Source organism: Malaclemys terrapin, chromosome 2 (genome assembly GCF_027887155.1).
Source record: "Malaclemys terrapin pileata isolate rMalTer1 chromosome 2, rMalTer1.hap1, whole genome shotgun sequence".
Classification (NCBI taxonomy): domain Eukaryota; kingdom Metazoa; phylum Chordata; order Testudines; family Emydidae; genus Malaclemys; species Malaclemys terrapin.
The window spans coordinates 97,430,564-97,456,604 of NC_071506.1; positions in this window are offsets into that span (position 1 = coordinate 97,430,564).

Sequence of the window (26,041 nt, forward strand, 5' to 3'; positions counted from 1 at the left end):
TTAGCATTCCTAAAACATTGTTAAAAATCCTGCCACAGCTACCACCCCAGGCCTTTTAAATTGCCGCCAGAGCCCTGCTGCTGGAGCCCTGGGGAAGCGGTGGTGGGGCTGAGGCCGTGATTTAAAGAGTCCAAGGCTCCAGCCATAGCTACCGCCCCGGACCTTAAAATAGCCGCCAGAGCCCCACCACCACCTCCCCAGGGCTCTGGCAGTAGGGCTCCGGGGATGATTTAAACGGTCCAGGGCTCCAGTAGTCACTGCCCTGGGCCCCTTAAATCATCCCTGGGGCCTGCTGGAGCCCAGGGGTAGCGGCAGAGGAGCTCCTGCAGTGATTTAAAGGGCCTGGGGCGTGGCTGCTGCTACTGCCCCAGGCCCTTTAACTTTCTGCTGGAGCCCTGCCGCTGCTACCCCTGGGCTCCGGCAACAGGCCTCCGGGGACGATTTAAAGGGCCCGGGGCAGAAACAGCAGCCGGAGCCCTGGGCCCTTTAAATCACCGCCCGAGCCCCGGGCTGCCGCTGCTACCCCAGGGTTCTGGCAGCACGGCTCGGGTGACAATTTAAAGGGCCCAGGGCTCCTGGCTGTGGCTACTGCAGTGGAGCCCTGGGCTCTTTAAAGCTCTGCCAGAGCCTGGGGCAGTGGCAGCAGCCGGGAGTCCCCTCGGATGGTGATTTTAAGTGCCCGGGGCTCCGCTGCAGTAGCCGCCTCTGCAGCTGGTAGCTCTGGGGGTGATTTAAAGGGCCCGGAGCTCCCAGCTGCTGCTACCACAGCCCTGGCCCTGGACCCTTTAAATCCTGATTTAAAGTGCCTGGGGATTTAAAGGCTCCACCTCTTCCAGTTGAGGCCCTGCCCCCTCCTAAGGACTCCAGAGTACTTGTAAGTCCTTTAAGAAGTTACTTTCATCCCTGACTCGTTCTGGTGCGATGCAAATACGGGACCAAATTTTCAGCTTATCACATTGCAGATGCATTTATGAAGACAAGTGCAAAACATGTACTTGCCAGTACAACTAAAGTAGCTCCATATAAAAATGATAACTTCCACACATAATTACATGATTTGTCTATGGAGATATATGTTTATACTCACACACACACACACACACACCAGTATTGCCAGCCACAAGTATTCAGAAAGCATGCATCAGTAGAGTTACCATACATCTGGATTTTCCCGGACACATCCAGCTTTTTGGTCCTCAAATCCCCGTCCAGGAGGAAATTCCAAAGAGCCGGACATGTCTGGGAAAATAGGGAGGGGTTGTGGGGCTTGGGTCCAGGCTGGAGCCGCTGGAGCTGGAGCCGGAGCCGCCGGCTGGCGCCGCTTGGCCAGGGCCGGGGCCGGAGCCACTCGACCGGAACCGGGGCCTGAGCAGAGCTGGGCCGGAGCCGCTGGGACCGGGGCCAGTGGTGCTCGGCTGCTACTGCTCAGCCGGGGCTGGGGCACTCTGCTGGAACCGGGGCTAGCATCCCAGGGCCCGAGCCGAGCCGGAGACGCCGGGGCCAGAGCAACTTGGCCGGGACCGGCCGCTGGAGGGAGCCGCTCGGTCGGGGGGGTGGGGGACTGAGCCGTTCCCCCTCCCGCCCCCCTCCACCACCACCGCCCCAGCCCCAGCTTACCTGCTGCCTGCCTGTTTCAGTCTTCCCGCAAACATTTGATTTGCGGGAAGCAGGGGAGGGGGAGGAGCAGGGGGCGGAGCGTTCAGGGAAGGGGTGGAGTTGGGGCGGGGCTGGGGCCCCGTGGAGTGTCCTCTTTTTGGACTATTAAAAATATGGTAACCCTATGCATCAGCCCTCCAAAAACTATGAGATTGGCTTACAATCATAATATTAAAAAAAAAAAGACATGATTCTATTTATCTTCTTGTTTTGGAGTCTAAGTTTCATGATTTCAAGCTTTTCTCCACAGAACACCAGAATTTCATTAAAAAAAAAAAATCCCTAAAACAGATTCTCACATAATCCCATGACCCAAGAACCAGCACTTTACATAAAAACACCAAATATGCATGATAAAATTATGAGTTGGCAACAGTGAAACTTTAGGAAGACACTAAGAAGTATAAACAAGTAACAGGGGGGGGAAAGGGAGAGGAATGAGTGGTTTGCTGACATTCAACTAAACTTTAATCTTTTCTTCCCCTCACCCCAAAGAGATAATTGCTACTTACAGGAGCTCAGTGTCATGACCCCATATTGCCACCCACCTCAAGAAAAGAAATACTGTACAATACAGCACACCATGATACCTAGTCTGTCAAGGAGTGAATCTTTGGGCTTCCTAAAGTGCATTGCATCATTAAAAATAAATCAAAGTCTGTAAGAGTTGACATATCGTGGATGTTTTCTTCACCCCACCTCCTTAAATTTGGCACCTTTTCAGAGTGAAACCACCATTCATTTCATGCGTAAACCTGTCAGACTCTTTCCCTCTACTTAATGCTATGGGACTCAAGATTCTAAACTTGGGGCATTTAAAAGCTACAGAGACTGGGCAACTAACTTTATACAGCACTTCCTTTAAATTACAAGTAAAGGTATAAAAAAAATGAAGTAAAACAACTAGAACGTTGTAATTAAACACACACACACACACACACACACACACGGAAATTCAAAGTTGAAGTTACATTTTAAAAAGACTGCAGTGGTACAAGCATCTTAAAAGGAAATCAACAGTTAAGGTTTCAAACACAAGCCTAAATTTGCCCTATATACACACACAACACATTGTTCACTTTTCTTCTTGGAAGTGCAGTACATAATATGTCCTCTGGTTTCTATTCCCAGGTCTGCCTGAGGAGGAGACCTTTTGCAAATGTTTAGTTTGTAAAATGGAGAGAGCTAATACTTGCCTGCCTACTAAGGCCACCCCTGAATTACAGTATTCATGTCCGTAAGACTTTTGGAAGAAAGCTTAGGCAAAAAGGTGGGTTTCACACTGATCTCAGATTCTGGTGCAACTAGATAGTTTATCTTAGTACAACTTCTGTATCTCACAGTCACAAATCTCCCTTTGTTGTTCCAGTTTAGTGAAGCCATTATGGGATATCATTCACAGGAAGGGGAGAGTGGAAATGCTGTAAAAAACAAAATTAGAGATATGTGCTCAATTGTCAATGGAGAGTCAATATAGAGTGTGATGAATTGGGATGATGTGTTCCTGTGGGTCACTGGGCCTGAGCAAACAGCCTGCAGTATTCTGAGATTGCTTCAACAATTCCTTCCTAGAGAACTGCAGTATTCAAGTCTAGATATTACTAATGAGTGGATTGTTGTGCCCAGCCCAGATCTGAATTTTGAAAGGATCAGGTGCCATTATTTGGACAGCTGCAGTTTGAATGTATTAAAGGGAATAAACCTGTCGGGAAGGGAATTGACTAGATGATTAAGTAGATTTATACGTGATTACTGTCTTATTTCTAAGTTTATGATAATGTTGCTTTATTTCTTATGACCTCCAACCACAGCTTTTGATAGTCAGAAGACTAATCTTGAGGGACTTCATGCCATATAGACAGTATAATGACAACTCACAGTAGTAGAGCACGAAACAAACAATGTGAACAGAGAGAGCAGGTGTCTAGCTCTCTGAAAAGAAAGACGCAGCTGTTTTCTTCCTTTGACATCTAGTAGAGATAACAGCACTACCCAGCTATGCCAAAGATTGAGAGTATAGGGCTTGAATAGTGTATACACATCTACTATTGCAGCTCCAACCCTATCTAGGAATGGCACAGAATAGAGACAGCTAAGATGCTGATTTGTAGCAATTATTGAGCTGAAAGTTTGCTTTACAGCAACATAGTAGAATGAACACCAAAGAATATGCAGCTCCTTAAGACTAAGGGTTGTCACTGTGCTACTTACCTATAGCTCCTAGTAATGTCAGTGACAATAATTACGGCTAGAACGCTTTTCATTATGTTATCTTAAAAGCCCAGGCTCCTAACAATTAAGTTCAAAGTAGATCTCCAGTATCTCTTAGTAGTGTAAAACCAGTATCAAATAGTTCTACAGTTTTGATTCGGTCCAGTAGGAGACAATGGAAAACACACATATTAAACAGCCGATTCAAATATTCTGTTTCCCTAGATCTATCATGGGAGATTTCCTCTCAGGGTTTGACTGGACTAGATGCAATCAGGTGTACTCAAAGTCTATGAATGAATGACAGAGTGTGTTGAAGGACCAATATGGTATAGTGACAGTATCAAACACTTAATATATCAATCTTATAATTATTATTTAATCACAGCTCATCTAAAGACATTAAATCTGTGTCACAGTACTTAAAAGTTCAGAGTATGGATTCAATTTTATTAACTAAAGAAATTAAAATAAAAAAAAATATGGGGGAAATATTGGTGATTACTGATTATATTAAGTCTGGAATATTATGTATTAAATCAATACATTTAACAACATATGAATTTAATACAAATCAAGTGGCAATCTTATCCAGTCCTATTTTGAGAAGAATTTTGCTGTATTATGTATGTTTTCGGTATTATGTGTCATTATAAAACAAAAAAAGACCTTCCCGTTTAATCTTCTAGGACCATAAGTATAATGGTCCAATTAAAGTTAATGCCAAAGTTAATCTACATAAGTTATTACTTCTATATTAATTTGATCCAATAGTAATTCCATGCCATTATTAGGCACACCTATCTTTCATAAAAAAAAACAAAACAAAAAACAAAACAAAAAAAAAAACAAGTATCAACCCCAAACTCACATTATATTAGAGCAGCTTGAATCATTTAATGAAATATTTCACACAGCCACCCTTAGCTTCATTTTAAAAAAACCTTTATGTTTAAAATGTTCTATTTAAGGCAGTTGATGATTCAACTCAATATAGTTAAGTTTTCTGAGAGATGTTTGACTTGGTACCACACAACATTTTGATCAAAATATTAGAATAATATAAAAATAATATGGCACACATTAAATGGATTAAAAACTGGCTAACTGATAGGTCTCAAAATGTAATTGGAAATGGGAATTGTTTATCAACAGGGTGTGTTTCCCATAGGACCCTGCAAGGACTGGTTGCTGGCCCCACATCATTTAACATTTTTATCAGTGACCTGGATGAAAATACAAACTAGTCACTGATAAAGTTGGTAGGTGTTACAAAAATTGGGGGAGTAGTAAACAAAGAGTTCACTGATTCGTAGCAATCTGGATTTATTGATAAACTTGGTAAACAATATGCATTTTAATATGGCTAAATGTAAATGTACATAAATGCATAAACAGCAGAATCTCAAGTATTTTACCTTTGTATTTGGCATTGGTGTGACTGCTGCTGGAATACTGTATCAAATTCTGGTGCCCACAATTCAAGAAGAATGTTGATAAATTGGAGAGGGTTCAGAGAAGAGCCATGTGAATGATTAAGGGATTAGATAACGTGCCTTATGGTGATAAACTAAATAGATTGAGCTCCTGAGTCTACCAAAGAGAAGATTAAGAGATGATTTGATTGCAGTTGATAAGTATCTACATGGGGAGAAATATTTAAAAATGTGCTCTTCAATCTAACAGAGAAAGGTATAACATGATTCAATTGCTGGAACCTGAAGCAAGACAAATTCAGATTGGAAATTTTTGACAGGGATGATAATTAACCATTGGAACAATTTACCAAGGATCATGGTGGATGGTCTATCACTTAAAATTTTTAAATCAAGATTGGATGTTTTTCTAAAAGCTCTGCTCTAGGAATTTTTTTGTGGGGAAGTTCTATGGCCTGTGTTACACAGGACAACAGAGCAGATGATCACAATGGTCTCTTCTGGCCCTGTAATCTATGAATACCTGCAACTTCTTTCAGTTCTTCTTTACAAAACCTAAAGCAGTTATTCATAAAAACAAGATGAATTATTCAAAGTGTGTATTGAAGATCTTGGTATTAGGGTTAAGTAGCATGATGTAAGTACTTCATTAATAGTAGAGTGACTAAATCTGAAGACATTCAGACTTCCTTACAGTGAGGTGTATATTTTACATGGAAGACTGGCTTATCTTCCAGCCAAGAGAATACAACGGTCTGATTACTTATTATTAAACAATCTATCAATGCCAGAAATCTACAACCCAACCTTGGTTACTGTTCATGATTGCAACTACAGAGGCAGATTCCTTTCTCTGCCAGAATTCTGTTTAGCACAGAGGAGACAGTGGAGTATGAGGTAGTAGGCTTCAGTTCCCTGATTCTCAGGGACAGCCCTAGAGCTACTTAACAGCTACTGACATGCAATTCTAAGATTTGCCACTGGTGCATGGTCATTTGATAGACCCTATGCCAGTGTATGATAGGCAGAGCTGTCCCTTGGGCAGGGTGAAGGGCTTTGGGGGGCCCTGTGGGCTGGTGCAGTTGGCCGGCACAGTCAGTCCCAGAAGACACAGGGGTGGGAACTAGCTGCTGCCCCACATGCCCAGGGTCCTGGCTGCCACCCCATGTGCCCAGGGCTCTGCCCAGCCGCCAATGCAGAGTAGGGCCCCCCCCAAACCAGTGAGGGGTGATTTGTCCTGGGCCTCGTGCCCCCCTAGGAATAGCACTGATGACAGGCCTAGCGTAGGGTAACTCTGCCATACTCACTTCCTGCCCCTGGGACTACTCACCCCATATTAAGATGGCAGACATTTACACCAGTAGGGTGCTTCCCTATGACAGGGGAATTCTCTGCCTGTTTCTGAACCTTTGCCCCACTTGAATGGTGCAAAGGACCTAGACCTGAGTACAGAATCCAACCCATCAGCTAACGAAAGAGATTATACATTGTTCAGTTCATGGTGACATTGTAATAACAGCTATAATGCTACAGACTTCTACTACTAGAATTAGAGTCGGTGCTTGAAGGGTGAACTGAAAATACATAAATTGGCTGGGTACAGCAAAATTTCACCCCAAAGGAGCATTATTTCTAAGAGTTTTAGGTTACTGGAGCATGTATACTTCCACAAGCAGAACTACAATTTTAGAGAGACGGGAAACCCAGAAGAACTGAATAGCCAAGGACAAAATATGTACAGTCACAGTCATTACATTTTCTAAATCATGATTAGCCTCTCCAGTGCTAAACCATGAAAGCAATGAAATTTTGAAAACTGGCACCTACAAAAACAAAATTTCTGTTCAACAGTTAACTTTCCAGTGGCCCTGACTGAATCGCTCCACAGCAAGTTAAGGATTAATACGTTTATTTTAAAGTTCACCCTTGAATTACAGATTTTGAGATTAAAAAGTACATCATAAATATTCCATGCAAGTATTGTTCTATGGTACCCATCTTGAAGCAGAGTATTTTCTCCTCAGAGGATTAAACATTTATTGACATTACTTTCTGGCAAGTTCAACTAAGGGGATTTTCACCAAGCAAACTTTTAATATTGTGCTTGCCAGAATGCATCAACAGACTGCACAAAAGGTAATCTTAAAACCACAAGGAACATTTAATATTACAGCTAAGACCGTGGCATTTACATTTTCACTTTTGCTTACTTTTAGCTTTTCCAGTGTTACAATGGGAAAACTAAATGCAGACAACACAAACATGCTTGCATAAAAACAGTGAAATGCCAAGGGATCTCACAGCTTGACTGACAATACCACCAAAGCTGGTTTTCCTCATGTATCATCTGACAGCTCATGAAAAGAAAAAAAAAAAAAAAAATTGAGAAATCTTCCTATAAAAGATATTTTCCTCCTGATAGTTATCCACTTTGTATACAGAGGCCTATCCTCTAAAATTATTTTCTCAGGACAGGATTTGAAGTCTTTGGTCACCAGCTAAATCCTAGGCTCTGATGAGAACATCTAAAAGGAGAGGCTAGGTTTCCTTTATGGAAACAGCAGATCAAGGGAGGTTCACAGCATGACTGCCATGCAGGAGGGAGAAGAATCAGCATTCACATGCATTTAGCCCAGGACGGAAGAGGCCAATCAAGCTAGATACCCCCACCAGCCCTCAAATGCCTCCAAAAAGAGACCAGCAGTTGTGGGCAGAGCAATGGGAGAAGGAAAACAGGATAGGGAACCATGACACACAAATAATGCAGTGAGAACCAGTAACCTCCTACTCCCACCTTCCCCATTCGATCTGTCTGGTACAAGACAGTGAATGAAAATGGGGACAACCAATGCCTCCAAAAACATTGGTGAAGGGGAGGTGAAGGCGAATTTTGCTGCTCACTTTGAGGATGAACCATTTTTCTCCTCTTACTCAGAGAGAAGAGGACCCAACATGAACCTGTATCTGTCCAGCTTCTTTCTTATCTCATCCTAGGTCCTAAGGTGGGACTTAAACTTTGGGCTGGAATAAGTTGGGTGTGAAAAAGCCAGTTGGATTTTCAGGTGCTCAGAATCTTTGAAAAATTAGCTCATTTCTATTTAGGTGCCTAACTTGAGGCATTCATTTTTTTTTATTTTTATTTTTTTAAATTTGGCCAGTGACTACAGCACAGTCAGTAGCTATGCTACTTTGATCATATTGTTCTGCTCATGTGCCTCAGTCCTGATTTGGAGGGACTGCTTTTCAGGGTGAGAAAAGAACGTGATCCTCTGCCCAACCTTCCAATAGCAATTAAAGCCAATTGTGAGGATCTGGACTGACATCCGCAAAGGGTCATTCTCTGTGGGATACAGAATAGCTATAAGAGGCTAGAGATCTCATGCTAGAGATCCTGTGAAATGCTAACAGCCTTGAAAAAATGTGAATTTAATCTAAAGGGTCAGGTCATTTGAGGAAAATTCTCATCCCCCTTCTTCAGGTGTATAGGGGACTCTCTGGCAGTAGAGCCACTATGGTTCTGCTGCTCAAGGGCAAGAGAGGGCAGGATCTCAAGAGGTAGAGAAGGGAGTAGGACCCCAGTGCACTCCACGAGTTTAACTCCATGGAGATTCACTGCACAGACTGCCAACGGCAGGGGATAAAGAAGTGATTTGACTTCAAAATAGCTTTTTAAATTAGTAGCTCTTAATAGTTAACTTGTAGAGAGCCCTGAAAATCCTAGGATCAGTCCTGAATAGCATGACCATTATAACTATCAATATCACTTGTATAGCATTTGATATCTTCAAAGCAATGTATAAAGTAACTAATTTATCGTTTTAACACCACTGGAACTAGGTGAGGATTACTCTTTCTGTAAAATTGCAGAAGTAAGGACCGGATTGAGGCCTTGAGTTGATAGAAAAGCTAGGATTAGTATTTGAGAAGCTCAGCTCCTAGTCCTTTTACTTACTTCTCTAGTCTGGGCTGCCCCTCTTACTGATCGGTGAACCACAACAAAATCAGGTGCTTATCTGAACTGTACCTCAAAGTGGTCTTGTAGTTCATCCAAGATATCAGAACATTGTGAGGCCCCTGCTCTTGCAAACTTATCTCTGTTCCTATTTCTTTTCCTTTCCAATACAGATACTTGTCCCATTACTTCTATAGCAGCACATCTTCAGTGTCTGAGTCTAATCACACTGCCCACTGAAGATTGTAGGAGGCCTTGGGCCCTTCTCAACCAACCAGAAGAAACCTGTGATTACTAGACTATGACACCTAGCATTTTTTAAGAGAAGGATTATATGATCCAGTTGAGTTTGTGCTAAGCCCAGCACTTCCACTTTTACTTGTAATGCACTTGATTGCACAGTGAAATACGGTTTATATCAAATTCTTTCACATGAATTAAATTTCAGCTGAACACTGTTTCTTTCATAATGAAAGTCTCAGTTGCTATAAGCAACTATGTTATATCCAGTAAAAAATGACTAGGAAAACAATCCTTGATTGGATAGTCAGAACAGGGCATGGGGTTTTAAAAGAAGAAATACATACATACCCAGATGTGGACAAGAGTAAAGTGGTGTTCAGTGAAAGGTGCTAATGGCTACCATAAAGGGGTCACTGATGTAGAACCATTCAGTAGGACATTGTCCATAGAAAGGTTTGACGATGGCACGCAGTAAAACCTCCCTTGGAGAGTTAAGGGCATTGTGTTGGTTAAAAGCAGTCTGCTGGGCTTGACTGTTGGATCTTTCTGAGCATCCTTGTGTTGCACAGCTGCCCAAAAGCAGCGGGTTAATGACCTGAACCCCTTTTCCAAACCATGCAGTTTGAGGGACTTGGACTAAGTGCAGGGGCAAAGGGAAAGAAAGGGACACAGAGTGCATTAAAGTAGGTGGATCTGTTTGAATTTTATGACTGCCGTGGACAGACAGAGACCCAAAGTAGCTGTTTCCGGGGACCGGGCAACAGTGTCCAGCCTAAGGAATCTGTTAACAAGGGAGTTGTCCATGTGCAGTTTGTTACCACCTGTGCTCAGGAAAATAGGAAATGTGTTCATGTTGTAAATAAACAAATTACAGTAAGAGAATATCTGCCTTTCCATTGTTACCGAAATATTGGGTCCACCTAGCTGAGAGCCAATAACAGCCAGACAGGGATAAGGAAAAGTTGCTTTATTCTGCAGAAGAAAGGAGAGCTTTGCACCTTGGTATAAAAACTTTGTTTTACACACATTTTACAGATTTTTTTATACATATTTAGACAAAGGTTTTTGCAGTGTTAACACTTGATTGGTGGTGGTTAGACCCGTGCTTTTGCTATTTGGTCAGTGAAAACCGGCTTGGGACCAGCTTTAACTACCTTAAGGCCTTGAAGGGAAAACAGTTGAAAAGTTCAGGCTACTGTATACTTGAAGTGTTTGCTCTCTTTTAACGGCCGCTGGTTGACATACAGGCTGCTCTTGTTAAGGGGGGGGGGGGGGGGTGACTAGTAACTTTTACAGTCCCCCCCTTCGGGCCTGACAAATTTAAAAATTGTCAGGCCCGCTACGCAATTTGCGATCAAGCTGGAGGGACAGATACTGGGGTTTTTTTATGGACAGCAGAGCTTTTGATTATAGCATTACACAGGCATTTGGCACATTGTATTATTATTTAGATAAATAAATTATTTTCTTTCTATATGTTAACAATTGTTTGAAAGAGCTTTGTAAACCATGATCCAAGGTCTGGAAGAAGGTTTTTAAAACTAAAGGTGTGATTAAGAAATACAGCACGGAAAACAACAGCAGCATTTTTAATGGCTTGTAAATTCTGCTTAATTAAGCCGGAATGATTAACATAGAAACAACATTTTTTCCCGATGCGAGCACAAGTCCCCCCCTAATTGGTTTATATGCTTGGAAAGAGCATTGAGAATGTTTGCACTTCCACCCAGAAAGTTTTTAAGTATGTTTTTATGGCCACAGATCAGATGGTACTCCTGATGTGTCTGTAAGGGCAGTGGGCCAAGCTTAATGCTTTAGATTATTCCAAATGGCCATTAGATGGTTATTCAGGCAATTTTGAATTTCTGAACATGCTGGAAAGGCTTTGCAGTGAAATCTAGTCTCAGTGATATTTAATACCATTTTTGTCAGCAACTTTTGGGTCATAGAACTAAGGGCAGAGATAACATGTAACTCACCAATTTCAGCCTGTACCTGGGTTAGCTGTGCCCCAATTTCTTATTATGTTTTGGTTTTTAAAAAATATTTTAAACTGCTGCTGCACTATTGGCCCCATCCCATAGGGATCCAGTTAAGTCACATTTTTTTTTTTTTTTTTTTTTTTAACCACACACACAGTGAAAAGCATGGGTTCAGACAGGTAGTTTTTGGCACTTTACAGCGGTGTTGTTGGTTAACAGGACTTGGAAAGGGCCTTTCCAGTGTGGAGCCAAGGCTTTTGTTGATGGACTTTATATAGACTTAGTTGTTTTGTTTTAATGAATGGCAGGGCTGCTAGGGTCCCCCTTTTCTTGGCTGTTAGCCAAGTCTTAGTTGTGGGCAGTGTCCTTGGATGGGGTCAGCATTTTATTTTTGGACTGAACTTGCTAGCTAATTTTTTTTAGTTAATTTGTTTTTTTTTTTTTTTTAATTTGGCTTTTTTAATTTACAAAGGAAACATATATATATATATTCATTCTTGCACAGAGATCAGATTTCAGCCCCATAGATCCAATCCTGATCTCAGATAACTAAAATATCCTAGTAAAACCTTGTGCAGTACGTGCATATATAGTAGCTAGTTTTATGAGACAAACAGTAATACACTCAATTCCTACATCTATATACTCAGAATTCTTTTCTGAGTCTGTTTATTACTATTATATTTATTATTAAAGATTTAGCCTCTGAAAAGCTAAACACTGAATTACATTAGATAATTTTCACTGTTTGCAATAAATTGTTGGGAGCCTTTGCTTGTTCTTTATAAATTCCCTCAAATTATCCCATTCCATAAAATAAGACTTATAATGGCTCAACTTTAGTAGATTTTAAATTAATACATAAGTAACTATTTATATTATAAAACATTCCTTCTACAATATAAATGTGTTAGCATTCCTTGTACAGTTGTTAATCTAATTCAGACACACAAACTATTATTCCATATTAGAATTTCACTCAAATTGTGCTGCAGGAGTTGTTTATCCTTTGTTATTATTTGAATTACCATAGTTCCAACAAGTCATAGTCATGGATGAGGAACCCACTGTGCTGTACAAAGACGATCCTTACCCAAAGAGTTCACGATCTAATAAGAGACAAGAGACAATAAGAGGAGACAAGCAGACAGACAGCAGGGGAACACAAGGAAAGAAGAAGACAGTATTGGTCAGCATGATAGGCATTGGTCTTGACACACCAGCAACCCAGTCATTGTCAAGTTGTTTGCAGGCATGATGGCAAGAGCGTTTTAAGTAGGGATTTGGAGGAGGGTAATGAGGTAGCTTTTTGGACATTAACAACAAGCATGTGGGGCAGCATGGTAGAAACCACGAAGGTGCTTGTTTGAAAAGTTAACAAGAGAGCTATGGAAAATGACATCATGGGCTGATTGGAGGAGAGACTCAACATCTCAGAAGTGAATGAGAAATTATATCCAGTATAGAGATAGGTCCTTGAAAGGGAGAACAAGTAGCTTATGTCTGAGGCAACAGAGAAGGGTTGGCCAGTGGAGGGATGCAAAGATAGGGGTCACATATTCAAAGTGCTGAGCTAGGAAAATTATCTTTGCAGGAACATTCTAAATGAGTCTGAGCAGGGCAAGATTGCTCTAAGATGCTGTAGTAATTGAGATAAAACCCTTACAGTTATGTTTCATGCTGGAATATTTGGTGACATGCTAAATTTAACCAGAAAACAAAACAGATAGGTTATGCTAAAAATCAATGAGATCAAGCAATATTTTACTGCTGGGGCTATCAAATATAACCAAAGGAAGGTTATTTTTGTTCACCATATGTGCATGCATCTACATGGATTATTTAATAAAGAATCTATTTTTCCCTGCATTAACTCTTTAGCAACAAAATAGCAATCCACAAAATTGTTGATAGTGATTTGAGATTTGGTCTCCTTCTCTCATAGAAATACCTCTGGAAGTGCATGCACAGGCAGGGGAAGGAGACAAGTAGTACAGGAGTTTTCCTACCTCAACAGCTCATGTCTCAGGATTAATTATTGTCTCTCCCCATCAGTTTTCCATGGAGTCGGGTACAAGAACAATTTCATGTTTTCCCCACTGCCAGTGTGCCCCTCCATACCTGCAGAGGCGTCCCTTTGAGGTCTTAGGCAGAAGGATGTTGCTACAGCGGCAGGGCTGACGGGGGTGCGGGACCGGTACAAATTACTGGGGCCCAGCAGTCCGGAAGGGGGACCAGGGCCCGACTTCTCCCCCTCTCATCGGCCCTGTTTAGCCAGTCTGCCCTTGCTGGGGGGCCCAAACCTGCTCTCGGCGGCCCTGTACAGCGGTAATAGACCCTCAGCCCAGCAGTAGGGGCTGGAACCATCAGAGCAAACTTTCCATGCCCCTACTGTTAGCCAGTCTATTTGGCCCATATCAGCCTAAACCATTACTCATCTCCTGTATTCTGCTTCCTGCTCCACAACACTTAAAGTGAACATTGCTTTTTCAGTAATGTGAAGCTATTCCATATTGATAGAAATCATCACATTGAGAGAAAGTGTTATTTCTGTATTTTAGTAGCAATTTATAGAAAAAGGGACATATTCTATCATCAGTGTTGTGCCCATGACATGTGTTCCAAACAAATAATAAACCATGCTATTAGTAGGCATGTCCTGATGTTTCCCTAAAAAAGAAAAAACACACACACACCACTTTTCAATTTTCGTACAGCAATATATTGTAAGTGAACCAACAGCATAATTATGAGTATTAGAGTAGGCCATTTTTAGTTTAAGGACACTCATTTTCTCTGTCTGCCTTTTCAGAGAGACAATGTTGCATAGAAATCAAAAATTGATAAGTTTCTTTTACATACAGAATTAAAAAGTTAGAGTAATTTATAACATGGCCAATCTTTATATTTAATTTACAAAATCTTCGCCCCAAATTTACCCGGCCCTATTATTTTTAATCTAGCAGTCCATGAACGTATGAAAAAATGTTTTTAGAATTATGTAGTATTTTGGATATATATTCTTCCATCTACTAACTCCTCTCCATCCATCCCCGCAACTAATTTTAATGATGTTTATTGACACTAAACCCACTGGATTCTGTATATAAAAACATACATTTAGGTCCAAGATAATCAAGTGTCCATGTTTTCTCTGTTGGGCTTGAATGAATGTTAGCACGTTCAAGGCACCTAATCACTGAAAGCTTGCCAGCCACAAGGTCAGTTCACTACAATTCCATCACAGTCTCTTTCTGTGCACAAACAATTACAAGCTACATTTAAAAAGATAAGCATAACTAGACAGATCTGTTGTGGTTGACACACTTGAGCCTAATTATAAATGGCACCATTTACCTGTGCAAACAAGCAAATATTTGCCCTTCTATTTGCCAGAGTCTGAATCTCTGGTGAACACCTAGTTTCAGTTTTATACCTCCACTTTACAGATGACAAAATTTGCTCTACAATCAACTCCCTTTGGTTTCAACTTATCAGAAATGTTACAATGGTTCCAAGAAGCAGGCGGCTTGCTCTTTGTATTTTTCTACTCCAATATATTCTTAAGCCTATTGTAATGGTTTCTGGCATCTGCTATCTTGCTAATATGAAAAGTAAGGACAAATGAAGAAAAAAATGTGTTTATATTTCATTATGATGAGGCAGAGTCCCATCTGCCTTGCTTGCTGTGTTAACAATTTGTTTATCTATTTAGCAATATTACAAACATTTCTAAGCAGAACTCAAGATACATATTTTACTGTTTCATTTAAAACATTCAAGCTTGAGCTGTGGTTCAACACTTAAATGTTAAAAAAAATTGGAAATGGACAAAAATGCATTTGAAGATTAAGCAAAAAAAATCCAATAATCTTAATAAAAAGTCTTTCTTGTCACAACACTATTCCCTGCAGTGGTAAAAACATGACAAATCTTGATATCAACATTTTGAAGCTAAAATGTATAAGTTCAAGAATATATTCTTTTGTTTGGGAATGAGCTACATGATTAGCTGGCATTATGCCACTTTAGGCTATTCCAAAGAAGCCTCATAAAACAGATTAAAAGTTCATTCTGTAGAGTTTTGTAATTTATTTATTTTTATGTTCTTTATTTGCATGTGTAATCCTTGGTTGGGCTGAAGGTTTCTTTTTAATAATCAGAGTATTTTTATAGTACTTTGCCATACTTTTACTGGAGGGTATGTGTATTAGCAAGAGGAAGACTCTTACGCATGACATCTGCATTTAACAGCCATAAGCCTTGCAAGTAAAAAGCCCTGCAAAGATACAAAAATTTGGATCTGCATCCAATCCAGATCTGCGGTAATTAAATTTTATCTGATTCACGATCCACACCTGCACCCACACCAGCAGCTTCTATAGCAGCAGTTTTTAACCAGGCTTCTGCGGCCCCTTGGGAGAGCCACCAGCCAGCTTCACGGGGGCTGCAGGGCCACGGCATTGGAGCCCGGTGTCCTGAGCCTCCAGCCAGGCCCTCGGGCTCTGGCTCTGCGGGTGGACCCCCTGAAACCATACCCCCCAGGAGGCTGCAGACTCCTGTTGAGAACTACTCTTCTAGATCCCTGTGCATATAAAAAATTTTTGATCCACATCCGCCATCTACAAAGATGGTAAGCAAAGAACCACATCTGCGGCTATAAAGTGAATATTTGCGGATTTGCAGGGCTCTACTTGTTAGCACTACCTGGCACTAGTTGCTGTATTTAATGTATTTTCTTTAACAATCTTTCACAATCAGGTATGAAACACCATGATGTAGTCCAATGTTGATTTTTCTGAATGTGCACTTTGAGGCTGATTGGAATAAAATCCAAACTAAGTTTGGTCCGGTTGTTCGCAACTTTCACCTGTAACAATGCCTCAAACCCTTTCTTCACAGAAGTCATGAAGATTTTGGACAAGTCCAGATGCAGTGGACCTGCCAAACATTATCTTTTTAAGATTTATTTTTACGTTTTAATCTACCAGTCGATGGTCTGATGCACAGTCTGCACTCGGGAAAATATTTGTCCATTGGATGCTTGAACTCCAGCATACAAGTATCTTGTTTATGTAATGTTTGCCATGCCATCAGGTGATATCCATGTATATATACACATCTAGGAATGTTGGGTGAGGATGATATTTGTAATGACCAGACAATGAGAGCAGCAGAAAGTGACTAAATTACTTCCTCTTTCAGTTTGTAAACCCAGATAATTGAGTCCCATTACTTCTTTATGAGCACTTATAGCTCCAACTTTCACCCTTGTTACTGGAGACCTGAATGTGATGTCTTTGCTTGGTAGTTTAATGAGCATCTCTTCAAACTGTTCATAGGACTTAATCGTGTTGTTGTCAGCTGCTGTTGTAGAGGCACAAACCTATGTAATCAATATAGTGACTAGCTTCACTTAAAGGTGAATTTTAATTGTTCTGTCACTGATTGGATTATATCCAAGCATATACTTTGATGTCTCCTTGGACAAGATAAATGCAACCCCCTTTTCTCAGAACCTGAGTGGTACACCATATACCCATCCATTATCATAAAGTGACTGCTACTGTTCTATCCCAGCTCTGAGATTCCACATATATCTATCCTGCTCAGTATTGTGACCAAAGAATTGGAAAGATGCTTCACTTCAGTCTATGGGTTGAAGTAGCAGCTATACCTCTCCTTGCCAATTTGTCTCAGAGGTCTCTGGTCTGACTCCAATTCATACTGGCCTATGGAGAACTGGCGTAGAGACTCAACACATGAAGCTAGAGGTCCCATTACAATTGTGATCAGTGCACAGAGCCCTATCGAGAGACTAAGTGTTGCAGAAGACTTTGTTTTACCCTATAGGAACAAACCTATGTGAAGTGAACAGGGTTTTTTTGCAACAGGTTATTGGTTTTAAAATATTTTTATGATATATTGGAACTGGTCAAAAGTTTTCTGCAAAAAATCTTTATTTTCCCAATGAAAATTAGATTTTTAACTAAACTTATATTTTCATGGAAAGTGCCTGCTTTCCTCAAACACGATAATTAGATATTTGTTTTAAACTAACTTTTTTGGGCAGATTGTGGGGATTTTTTGGCTGCAGAAAACCGTTAAATTTTCATTTTTGCGATGAAAAGTCAAAATTTTCAGGAGAACATTCCCACCCCTCCATTTTCCTATCGTTTGTAATAAAGACACAGATATAGCATAAGGAGACAATTAAAATGGAGCAGTTCTAAGTACCAACACACAAGCCTCTAAATGGTAGTCAAAGAAAACAGCTCCACTAAGTCAGCCAGCGGAGGTAATATTTACATCTGGGTAGATCTCACATACTACACAGGAGAACAGTTTGGCATATACACGAGCTGGTTCAACACGTTCTCCCCTAGTTTACATTCTTGAGCTTGATGAGTTAATGGGAGAGTACACAGGTTTTAAAATGTATTTCTGTGCAGCAAGTAAAACATTTTATTGCACATCGCCTGTAGCCATACAACTACATCAAGAGGAAGCCTAGCAATCTTTTTCAAACTCGGGGGGGGGGGGGGGGGAGGGGAGGGGAGGGAAGTCACAGCCAAGTGAAAGATGATAAAGGTGAAACTCCAGTATAGGGGCTGCGAACATCACACATTAAACTGAACACACATATATTAGGAATTAATAACTCCCTTACCTGCAAAATATCATAGAATGCTGCAGCACTGATGCATTGCTGATTTCGCTTGAGCAATTGCCCCTCAATTGCTTCCAGTGGTTACCAGCCTCTCATAAGTAACATTGATTCAGCACACCAGAATCAACCCTTCTTATCAGTCGGGAAGGCTGAGAAATCCAGAGTGGCAGCAGGAGCTGTGTATTTAGCAAAGAGGTTATATCAGAGGGAGAGAAATCAGCTTGAAAATGTGCAACTCCAAGATATTTTTGCAGTTTATCAATGAAACCTCTGCAGAAAATCCCACCCAGTAAACTACATTTTTTTTTTTTTGTTAGATAGCAGAAGAGGAGTGAGATACGAAAGTGAGATGGAAAACGAAAGAGTGAATTTTCTCTCTTTTAGTAGACATTTAATTTCCTCCACTCGCACCATTTAATTGTTATTGTGAGGTTTGGTGGTAGGTGGGGAGAGGGACATTTTTAGTTCAGATGTTATATGAAGCATTCAGAGTCTCAAAGTACATATATTAGAACAACCAGCTTCATCAGTTTTATTTTTCAGTGCATTAAAACTACTGAGACAGCAACAGAACAGTGATTAGACTAACCAGACTTTAAATCTAGGAGTCCCTGCACTCCCAGATAAGTAAAAAATGCAGTATGTAAAAAGGTTTGTGGAAGCAATCAAGTGGTGGAAGGTGTATAAATTATATAATACCACATCTATTGCTGTGTGTTGGCAAACAATGAGGAAAAGTTGGGGGGCATACCATCACACCCACTATTATTGGAACCCAAAGAGCAATACCATCTTACTATTACTTCTTACCTGCAGTTCCTTTACCACTTCTGTCTGCTTTCCTACTGCTGGTTTCTCTCTCTGGGATTCAGGGTTGCATGTTGTCAGTTAGGCTCATTAAGATATCCTATTACACCCTACCTGCCTGATTGCAGGCAGAGATGTAAGTGAGGGTTCCTGTCTGAAGTCTCTGTCCAGACTGCAAAAAGATCTTGATGTATAAGGTAGAATGTTTACTCCTTAGCTGCTATGCATGATGTTGAATTCACAAACCTTGGTTTTGGGGGAAAATATCATGCCACAGTTATATATTCCCTCTCTTGTTTCCCTTCATTCCTTCTCCCTCCCCCCCAAATACTCAATTAAATGCTCTTTGTGGCATTGACAGCATCCACACTTAGCAAACAAATGAAATAAACAATAATCATTAATAATAATAAACTGGATGCGCCACCCTACATGCTTCCTTTCCTTTCCTTTCCTTCCAATCCTTTCAAACCCAACCAGGCCTGCATTTGCTCAGCTGTAATGTGCTGTGCATTAATCTAATTATACGATACAATTGACAGTAGTCAGGCTTCATCCAAACCACAGTTTACTTTAAAATCAATATAAATCAGAAACAGCAGCAAGCTTCCTGCATGAAACAAAAACCAGGGCTAACATCATTCACGTTAAAATTGGTAGAAGCACTTTATAAAAAATAAATGGAAAGAACACTAAAACACATATTTAGGTGGACAGCAATTTTGTCATCCATCAGAAACAGTGTACTGAGTCTGTGGGACAGTATCATTAAATATTAAAGAAGAGAATTTCAACCCCCCAGGTTTCCAATAACATGGGAGCTTCTGAATGGATGAGATCTGAAAAGACATAGCATGAATGACAGCCTCAAGAATCCCGGCTCTTAATCATTTTGCACCTTTGTCATTTTTTTCTTGCTCAATGGAAAAATCACAATGTCAAACAGAATGAACACATAAGACATGATTAGACAAAATGACTGTGCTTAAACTGCAGAAATAGACATGTTTTGAATTCTATTTTTTCCCTAGGTTTGAAGTAGAATCCTTCTGTATTATCTGCAAGTGAAAATTACTCTAATTTTAAATAAGTGGAGTTTGTCAGCTTTGCAGTGTTCAGATCTGCTGCTTCTAGACTCTAGTGAAGTTTTCTTAATTTATTATTATATTATTATTTCATTATTATTGTGACATTTAATGACCAGATATGTTGTAAGCAAATAAAACCATGGAAATATGACTAAAGGTTAAGCAGAATGCTGCTAATTAAAAACAAATGGAACTTGCTACTTCATATACATATAAAGCCTCATCCAACTCCTCCTGAAAAAAAAATGCTAAGATTTTTCAAAGGAAATTCAGTGGGATGCTTAGAAAACTTTAGCCTAAAGATTTTCCATTGACTTTAATGGGAACTGAATCAAGCCTCTATAGGTACCTGTATAACATATTGGTCAGATCCAGACTTCCCCATACTTTGGGGTGTTCTGATCTAAGGTTTTGGTTGCCCTATTATAGAAACTGAAAGTTTTGACTCCAGATTTGGATCTGAACTTTGCCAAATGTGTGAGTTTGGTATAGGTGCATTTCTTTGTTTTGGATAGGGAACACCTACCCAAAAGCCTACTGGCAGAGGATCTTTATAACAAGAGGGGAAAAAAAAGAACATGGCTAGACCAATGGTTTAGTAGCTCATTTCACTGCCATGTAGGAAAAAAATGGAGGACTTATTTCCTAGCATTGAGGAGTGGGTGGAGACACGTGAGTGTATGTTTTGGAAGAAGTATGTGGTCAAACTAGAAGTCTGGGACTTAAGAGATATAGGTTCAATTCCTGACTCTTGTAGACTCCCCATATGACCTGTACAAATGACTGCCATTTTTTGCCTTTCCCATGTAAGCTCTTTAGGGCAGGGAGGAAATGTAGAGAAGAGTTGTAGAAAAACATTTCAGATTATGTTATTGGATGCTCCCTCTGTTAGAGGCCTTCACAATTATTTTGATTTCAAGGTTTTTCTATAAAAACCTACTCTTTCCTATCTATCTATATCTATATCCCCTAGTATTCAGTAAGAAGGGTTTTGACTATTTCCTGAATGCATATTGTAGCAAGAGAGCTTAACCAAAAATACTTAAGCAACTCAGTCTGTCTGTGGAATAATTATTAACACTTTAAATGGCTGGTAAATGTTCATCGATTCATTGAATATGCTCATGATGGAGAGATGCAATATTAATCAGAACAAATGGTACAAATGAGAATTTTTCTAGCGTCCTCTTTTACTACATCCATACTGGTAGTATTCTTATTGTTACAACACATCCCTGTCCTTTAGACTACAAACTCTGATGGCTGAATCCTTCTACAGATGTTTGGCACTCACTGTTTAGTGTGACAGGCTGGCTGGAACAGTGGCAGCTCAAAAGAAAAAAAAATGCTCAGATAGTTTTGAAATGTTTTGCCTAAAACTGAGTGCCTAAAACTAGACTCCTCAATCCACATTTAGATATCTTAAAAGAAGTGACCTGGTTTTTAAAAAGCACTGCACTCCTGAAGCTCTTACTCATTTTAATGAGATTTGTGGCCACACAACTCTGCTGAAAATCAGGCCTCTTTTAGTTAGTTGTCAAAATATGGATTTAAAAGCCTAACTTTAGGCTCCCACGCTTGACTTTTTTGGCCTTATTCGATGAAGAAGTTCACGACATAAGACACCTTCATTTATCTTAGCTTCTCTTAACCTTGGAAATTTTCCATGGAGGTACTTGAAAGCTGCTTGTGTTTTGACAATGGCCTTCACAAAGTTCTTCATCAGACCCAGCTTGATGTGTAAGGGTGGTAACAAAATCTTCCTTGATTCAACAAGTGGTGGATGCTGAACACTTTTCCTCCCAGGCTCCAATGACTGTAGGAGTGGCCAATCTTTCTTGATGTAGTGGGAATCTCTTGCACGACTATCCCATTCGCAGAGAAAACAGCAGTACTTTGTGTATCCAGTCTGCAGACCAAGCAAGAGAGCAACAACCTTCAAATCGCCACAAAGCTGCCACTGATGTTGGTCATAGTTTATGCACCTCAAAAGTTGTTTCATGTTGTCATAGGTTTCCTTCATATGGACTGCATGACCAACTGGAATTGATGGCAAAACATTGCCATTATGCAGTAAAACAGCTTTAAGACTCGTCTTCGATGAATCAATGAACAGTCTCCACTCATCTGGATCGTGAACGATGTTGAGAGCTGCCATCACACCATCGATGTTGTTGCAGGCTACAAGATCACCTTCCATGAAGAAGAATGGGACAAGATCCTTTTGACGGTCACGGAACATGGAAACCCTAATATCAGCTGCCAGGAGATTCCACTGCTGTGGTCTGGAGCCCAACAGCTCTGCCTTACTCTTGGGTAGTTCCAAATCCCTGACAAGGTCATTCAGTTCACCTTGTGTTAGGAGGTGTGGTTCAGAGGAGGAGGATGGGAGAAAATGTGGGTCCTGTGACATTAATGGTTCAGGATCAGAAGTTTCATCCTCTTCCTCGTCTGACTCAAGTGAGAATGATTCTGGTGCATCAGGAACCGCCAGTCCTTCTCCCTGGGGTACTGGGCGTATAGCTGATGGAATGTTTGGATAATGCACAGTCCAGTTTTAATTCTTTGATACACCTTTCCCAACTGGAGGCACCATGCAGAAGTAACAATTGCTGGTATGATCTGTTAGCTCTCTCCAAATCATTGGCACTGCAAAAGGCATAGATTTCCTTTTCCTGTTCAACCACTGGCGAAGATTTGTTGCACAAGTGTTGCAGCATATGTGTGGGGCCCACCTCTTGTCCTGATCTCCAATTTTGCAGCCAAAATAAAGGTGATAGGCTTTCTTAACCATAGTGGTTATACTGCGCTTTTGTGATGCAAAAGTCACTTCACCACAAACATAGCAGAAGATATCTGCACTGTTCACACAAGTACGGGGCATCTCTGCTCATTTTGGCTAAACAGAAATGTGTCCCTTTACAAAATCAAACACTGACAAATAAGAGAGCATGACACTGTATGATTTCTAGAGCTGATATAGGGCAATTTGTTCAGCAGAGTGATGTAAGTTTCATTATGATTGCTTCATCCATGACTTCTAGGATTACGATGTTGCAATTCATATCATGTATGATGCAATACCAGCTTCAGATTGCATCATTCATTGTTTTGCCTAAAAAGCAAACCCAGTCATAGATTTATTCATATGTCCAAACCCAGTCATAGATTTATTCATAGATCCAGTCAAAGATGTATTTTAGTCATTTCTGGTTTAAATTGAGATCCCTTCCCTTTATAACTGACTTATCCTCCACCATTCCCAAGTCAAGGGTCGTATATACTGACCCAATAGCATATCTTGAAAACTAGAGCCAATCAACAATTTGAAGCATCATTTTCGTTTTCAGTGACCCAGAATTAGTAAAGTTTGACTACATTTATTTCAAAAGCATTTTGGCTGTAGAGCAGTGTAATTCAGAATGAGACAGAAAAATGTCTTTTGAAGCCAAAGTCTGCATGTAAAAAAACAAAGTTTACAGGCCCAAGTCCAAATTACAAGTGCATCCTCCGCTCTCTTCAAGCCATTTTATTAGGTCTATGTAAATGGTTAGAGTGCAAATCAAGACAGAACGAATCAACCCTGTTCACATCAGCCAAAAGCAACCTGAGTGCTTGTAAATTTTGATTTGATGCTTGTGACCCTAAAGGCATCCCTATGCCAGGGGCTCCCTAGTATTTAGCAGAGAGTTTCAGCTGACCTGACTAGCTCATTGTAACCCAAACTCACTCTTGTTATAATTTATATCTAAAAGGTGTCATGTAATAGGTCATTGGAAAACAAATAACTCACTGATCTCTAATATTCTTATGTGATGTATCACTAATATTTTTAGGTGATGTATGTATGGTTAACCCATAAAGGATTATACAGATATGCTGGAATTATGACTAAATGTATTTAAACCAGGCATGTTGTGGGAGTTGATAAACAGTTTTTATTTCCAGCTGCTTGAATGTGTCCTCCATGTAAACTGAGCAAGGGATGACCAAAGACAAAGAAAAGCACATTTGCATTCCAGGCAAACAAAACTATCAGGAGAGCAAAGTAGGAAAAAAAAAAGTCACTACTTAATCTCAAGTTTCAGAGTAACAGCCGTGTTAGTCTGTATCCGCAAAAAGAAGAACAGGAGTACTTGTGGCACCTTAGAGACTAACAAATTTATTAGAGCATAAGCTTTCGTGGACTACAGCCCACTTCTTCGGATGCATATAGAATGGAACATATAATGAGGAGATATATATACACACATACAGAGAGCATAAACAGGTGGGAGTTGTCTTACTAACTCTGAGAGGCCAATTAATTAAGAGAAAAAAAAAAAAAAAAAAAAAAAAACTTTTGAAGTGATAATCAAGCTAGCCGAGTACAGACAGTGTGATAAGAAGTGTGAGAGTACTTACAAGGGGAGATAGTCAACGTTTGCAATGGCTCAGCCATTCCCAGTCCTTATTCAAACCGGAGTTGATTGTGTCTAGTTTGCATATCAATTCTAGCTCTGCAGTCTCTCTTTGGAGTCTGTTTTTGAAGTTTTTCTGTTGTAATATAGCCACCCGCAGGTCTGTCACTGAATGACCAGACAGGTTAAAGTGTTCTCCCACTGGTTTTTGAGTATTTTGATTCCTGATGTCAGATTTGTGTCCATTAATTCTTTTGCGTAGAGACTGTCCGGTTTGGCCAATGTACATGGCAGAGGGGCATTGCTGGCACATGATGGCATAGATCACATTGGTAGATGTGCAGGTGAACGAGCCCCTGATGGTATGGCTGATGTGATTAGGTCCTATGATGATGTCACTTGAATAGATATGTGGACAGAGTTGGCATCGGGGTTTGTTACAAGGATAGGTTCCTGGGTTAGTGGTTTTGTTCAGTGATGTGTGGTTGCTGGTGAGTATTTGCTTTAGGTTGGGGGGTTGTCTGTAAGCGAGGACAGGTCTGTCTCCCAAGATCTGTGAGAGTAAAGGATCATCTTTCAGGATAGGTTGTAGATCTCTGATGATGCGCTGGAGAGGTTTTAGTTGGGGGCTGAAGGTGACAGCTAGTGGTGTTCTGTTATTTTCTTTGTTGGGCCTGTCTTGTAGGAGGTGACTTCTGGGTACTCGTCTGGCTCTGTCAATCTGTTTTTTCACTTCAGCAGGTGGGTATTGTAGTTTTAAGAATGCTTGATAGAGATCTTGTAGGTGCTTGTCTCTATCCGAGGGATTGGAGCAAATGCGGTTATATCTTAGAGCTTGGCTGTAGACAATGGATCGTGTGGTGTGTCCTGGATGGAAGCTGGAGGCATGTAGGTAAGTGTAGCGGTCAGTAGGTTTCCGGTATAGGGTGGTATTGATGTGACCATCGCTTATTAGCACAGTAGTGTCCAGGAAATGGACCGCTTGTGTGGATTGATCTAGGCTGAGGTTGATGGTGGGATGGAAATTATTGAAATCATGGTGAAATTCCTCAAGGGCTTCTTTTCCATGGGTCCAGATGATGAAGATGTCATCAATGTAGCGCAAGTAGAGTAGGGGCGTTAGGGGACGAGAGCTAAGGAAGCGTTGTTCTAAGTCAGCCATAAAAATGTTGGCATATTGTGGGGCCATGCGGGTACCCATAGCAGTGCCGCTGACTTGAAGGTATATATTGTCCCCAAATGTGAAATAGTTGTGGGTGAGGACAAAATCACAAAGTTCAGCCACCAGGTTAGCTGTGACATTATCAGGGATACTGTTCCTGATAGCTTGTAGTCCATCTTTGTGTGGAATATTGGTGTAGAGGGCTTCTACGTCCATAGTGGCCAGGATGGTGTTTTCTGGAAGATCACCGATGGATTGTAGTTTCCTCAGGAAGTCAGTGGTGTCTCGAAGATAGCTGGGAGTGCTGGTAGCGTAGGGTCTTAGGACAGAGTCTACATAACCAGACAAGCCTGATGTTAGGGTGCCAATGCCTGAGATGATGGGGCGTCCAGGATATCCAGGTTTATGGATCTTGGGTAGCAAATAGAATACCC